Source organism: Schistocerca serialis, unplaced genomic scaffold (assembly GCF_023864345.2).
Source record: "Schistocerca serialis cubense isolate TAMUIC-IGC-003099 unplaced genomic scaffold, iqSchSeri2.2 HiC_scaffold_1204, whole genome shotgun sequence".
NCBI lineage: Eukaryota > Metazoa > Arthropoda > Insecta > Orthoptera > Acrididae > Schistocerca > Schistocerca serialis.
The window spans coordinates 12,501-17,500 of NW_026047408.1; the positions used below are offsets into that span (position 1 = coordinate 12,501).

At 53.8% G+C, this 5,000-nt stretch overlaps 1 non-coding gene across 1 annotated transcript in view; it reads left to right on the plus strand.

The window, feature by feature from the left end:
• The first annotated feature begins 4,602 nt into the window (after window positions 1–4,602).
• LOC126435361 (small subunit ribosomal RNA) overlaps window positions 4,603–5,000 on the plus strand; it is a 1,910-nt gene continuing 1,512 nt past the window's right edge. Inside the window, exon 1 of the ribosomal RNA XR_007579879.1 lies at window positions 4,603–5,000. This exon is cut by the window's right edge and continues 1,512 nt beyond it. This is a non-coding gene — a ribosomal RNA (small subunit ribosomal RNA).

The following is a 5,000-nucleotide window of genomic DNA, read 5'->3' on the forward strand; positions in this document are numbered from 1 at the left end:
GAAACCACATGCAATACCTCCATCTATGCGAATCTGACAACACTACGTCCGCCATGTCGAGCGCACCACAAAACACAGCGCCATCTGTAGGTCTCCCGCGGCATGACGTCCTGCAACGACGATACCGCCATCTATGAGACGCCAAGCCGACTAAGACAGCGATGGGCCCACAGTGCCCATCTTTCGACCCCACCCACAAAGCCTGCGTCCTCTGTCGACCACAGCACCCCAACGCCAGCGCCTCTGCCGCACGAAATCGTCGACCGGCAATCACTCCACCGGCGCCCCACCCTAACCGCCCAACTCGCAACTCCAGCGGATGAACGGCGGACTTTTCCCGCAGTCGCAATGTGCAATCCACCCCTATAACTTGCGTTTCATGAAGAGTTATGTCCAATATGCGACATTCCCGCTGTCCCTATACATGAGCTGCGAGCTGTACCAGTTACGAGCTAGAGACGCGATCGCGTTGCTCTCTGTACGAATGCCGATGCTGAGCGGTCAGCTAGGAGGCGCTCCATCCATGTCGGTACCGGTGGGCGTTGCACTCGCAGTCGCAAAAACGTACGGCAAGTATATTACTCGGAAGAGTTTATGACAGTCCAAGCCCCCCTGCGTGGGGAGCGTCTTTCTAGGCCATGACCCACCGGAAGGGCGCAGCGTCCCCCACCCCAGACATGTGACGTCACACTATCGGTATTGACGACTCGACTCATTGCTTATAATCATTTGCCATACACCGGTGGAAGCTGCCGAGACGAGTAGCTACATAGCGCGCTCGCCGTGTCACTAATGTACAGAGATACAACAGTTTCGACTGGAACCGGATTAAACGTATACACGGCGCTGATTAGTAATACATAGACCCATCAGAATACAGATAATATATACAACTGTCCGTATACATGCTGAAAGACTCTGCTCACAATCACAACCACACGGCAGCCACACACTCTTATCACGCACTACTCTCCGCCTGTAACACGCACACAGACAATATGTAAGCACCAGCATGGAACAACACCCAGTGCATCCTCTCCGCCACATGAGACAATCCACACTGTCATAACCAGACTGGGAGGTCCACTCAGAAAACGGAATATCCCACCCCCCCGACAACCACCATTGCTCAGCTAAGCCACCAACACCCACACATGTCCTACACAGGGGTGCACCCAACATCACAATACTGCCTCCTCTCACAGCACACAAACAATGGCAGGAATGAAAGACACAGGTCTGCCACAAGCATGGAATCGGAGCGCCGCCTGTCATGAGCCAAAGGTGCATCCTGACGTGGCAAATCAGATGATGCCGCAGGCATCCACTTACTATAATCACAATCAACAAACCGACCGGCCGCCCCCCCCCCCCCCCCCATTACACCTTTCCATACAACAATGTGTACCTTAACCTAAACTATACTGTACCTTAACCTAAACTATACTGTACCTTAACCTAAACTATACTGTACCTTAACCTAAACTATACTGTACCTTAACCTAAACTATACTGTACCTTAACCTAAACTATACTGTACCTTAACCTAAACTATACTGTACCTTAACCTAACCTATACGGTACCTCAACCTAACCTATATTGTGCCTCAACCTAACCTATGTTGCGCCTTAACCTAACCTATGTTGCGCCTTAACCTAACCTATGTTGCGCCTTAACCTAACCTATGTTGCGCCTTAACCTAACCTATGTTGCGCCTTAACCTAACCTATGTTGCGCCTTAACCTAACCTATGTTGCGCCTTAACCTAACCTATGTTGCGCCTTAACCTAACCTATGTTGCGCCTTAACCTAACCTATGTTGCGCCTTAACCTAACCTATGTTGCGCCTTAACCTAACCTATGTTGCGCCTTAACCTAACCTATGTTGCGCCTTAACCTAACCTATGTTGCGCCTTAACCTAACCTATGTTGCGCCTTAACCTAACCTATGTTGCGCCTTAACCTAACCTATGTTGCGCCTTAACCTAACCTATGTTGCGCCTTAACCTAACCTATGTTGCGCCTTAACCTAACCTATGTTGCGCCTTAACCTAACCTATGTTGCGCCTTAACCTAACCTATGTTGCGCCTTAACCTAACCTATGTTGCGCCTTAACCTAACCTATGTTGCGCCTTAACCTAACCTATGTTGCGCCTTAACCCAACCTATGTTGCGCCTTAACCCAACCTATGTTGCGCCTTAACCCAACCTATGTTGCGCCTTAACCCAACCTATGTTGCGCCTTAACCCAACCTATGTTGCGCCTTAACCCAACCTATGTTGCGCCTTAACCCAACCTATGTTGGGCCTTAACCCAACCTATGTTGCGCCTTAACCCAACCTATGTTGCGCCTTAACCCAACCTATGTTGCGCCTTAACCCAACCTATGTTGCGCCTTAACCCAACCTATGTTGCGCCTTAACCCAACCTATGTTGCGCCTTAACCCAACCTATGTTGCGCCTTAACCCAACCTATGTTGGGCCTTAACCCAACCTATGTTGGGCCTTAACCCAACCTATGTTGGGCCTTAACCCAACACACGTTGGGCCTTAACCCAACACACGTTGGGCCTTAACCCAACACACGTTGGGCCTTAACCCAACACACGTTGGGCCTTAACCCAACACACGTTGGGCCTTAACCCAACACACGTTGGGCCTTAACCCAACACACGTTGGGCCTTAACCCAACACACGTTGGGCCTTAACCCAACACACGTTGGGCCTTAACCCAACACACGTTGGGCCTTAACCCAACACACGTTGGGCCTTAACCCAACACACGTTGGGCCTTAACCCAACACACGTTGGGCCTTAACCCAACACACGTTGGGCCTTAACCCAACACACGTTGGGCCTTAACCCAACACACGTTGGGCCTTAACCTGCTCTGTAATTGTCATACGACGCGTTAAATTAGTGTAGTGTTGCCTAACTGCAACCCCCGCAATATAGTTTGCTACTCGCACTGCCCGGTCCCCAGTGTATCGCTTCATGTTAAACACCTTGCAGCTATACACTGTAATGTGGATGGCAGCAGGACGTACATGCTCAATGCCCTTTGCAGTTGTTCATTGGCATTTGCAGTTGTTCATTGGCATTCGCATGGCGAAGCACTTAGCCTACGCTGTGGTACGGCCTGTGTCAACTGTCCGCTGATGTTGTACGTCCAAATCACACACTGTACTGCACATTGGTCCTCATGTACTGAATGATACATCGTGGTACATGTGACCGTACAACGACTGCGCCAACAACGGCGAACCATGCGGTCCAAATGTTGTGCACTCAGCTACGTGTCGTCTCCCTATAAGAGCTGGATTGCAGTGTGGTATGCCCTGGATGGCGATCAGCATGAGCCGTCTGTTGATGTAGTGGCGCGTGTTGTCAGACGTAGTCGTCTCTTCTCACACACCGTGATAGCATGGTGCACTGCGTTCCACATCTGCGACATGCGACAGAGGCCGGTTGACAGTCGTTCGCGCAATGGACATCGCATACGTACGGGGGCCACCTTCCACGTGTTCGCGAAGCGTGCACATGTTGTTGCGTGTATGTGGGCAGACATAGTGTGTCGTGACACCTGACACAGGCATGCAACAATCGTTGAATTTGCAAATGGCGATGGACGCCTACGTTTGCTGGTGACGTTACGCAAATGAACAACTGGTAAACCGTTGTGGTGCGGTTGTTCTCGCTAGAGGTGAATCAGTGATGGCGACGATCGGTTGAGCTACCAACCGGTTGTTCCAGCGATACCCACCATGCCCACGAACGTGAATGGCATCTGGGTGTGAAGCGATACGCGGCGGTGGCTGGGTGGGACCGTCCCCGGCCGGTGAGGGGGGGCCTCCCGGCGTGCTGGCCGCGCGGTGCGTGGGCGCACGCGCTACAGCCGGCTGGTGGGGGCGGCCAGTGGCAGGCGCGCCGGCCGACGGAGGCGGCAGGCGGCGCAGCTGCGCGCCGGCGCACCCTGCACGCGGCGCCGTGCGGCCAAAGTAGGTCCTCGCGGGCCCGGTGCGAAGCGCGGTGGACATCTGCAGTGTGCTGGTCCGATTGAGGACTGTGTGCGCTGAGGATGCGCCGCCGCCCGGCGCTCGGCGCCGCGACGCCGTCTGCTGCTCGGTCGCCTCTGCGGTTCTCGCAGGTGGTTTGTATCGCAGCTGTGCGGACGTGTTGGCGCGTGCGCTGTGCTGGGAGAGTTCGCTTCGGCACCCAAGTGGGGCTTTTGTCCTTCTGTGGCGCTGGCGTTGGAGCTGCCGGTCACCGTAGGTGGCGCGTGTTGTCTCCCGCCGGCAATGCCACGACAGCACGCTCCCGGGCCTCTGTCGGCAGCGGCAAGCTCAGTTGGGAGCACGGGTGGTCGCACCTAAAGCGTCTACTCGCCAAACCCCGGGCGATTGCGCCTCTCTCGAACCCGACCAAGTACTTAGGACGGCGCTGCGCGCCGCCGGGACCTGAGAGGGTTTCGAGGTGTATGGTGCAGGGGAGCTCAGCCTCCTCCTGTTTGCAGAATAATTGAGCGGACGCTTGCGTGTTCGCGCGGGCCCCCGGGACACACTCCCGGGCGGCCGGCTGCTCAGCTCTAGTTGACGCAGCTCCCTGGTTGATCCTGCCAGTAGTCATATGCTTGTCTCAAAGATTAAGCCATGCATGTCTCAGTACAAGCCGCATTAAGGTGAAACCGCGAATGGCTCATTAAATCAGTTATGGTTCCTTAGATCGTACCCACGTTACTTGGATAACTGTGGTAATTCTAGAGCTAATACATGCAAACAGAGTCCCGACCAGAGATGGAAGGGACGCTTTTATTAGATCAAAACCAATCGGTCGGCTCGTCCGGTCCGTTTGCCTTGGTGACTCTGAATAACTTTGGGCTGATCGCACGGTCCTCGTACCGGCGACGCATCTTTCAAATGTCTGCCTTATCAACTGTCGATGGTAGGTTCTGCGCCTACCATGGTTGTAACGGGTAACGGGGAATCAGGGTTCGATTC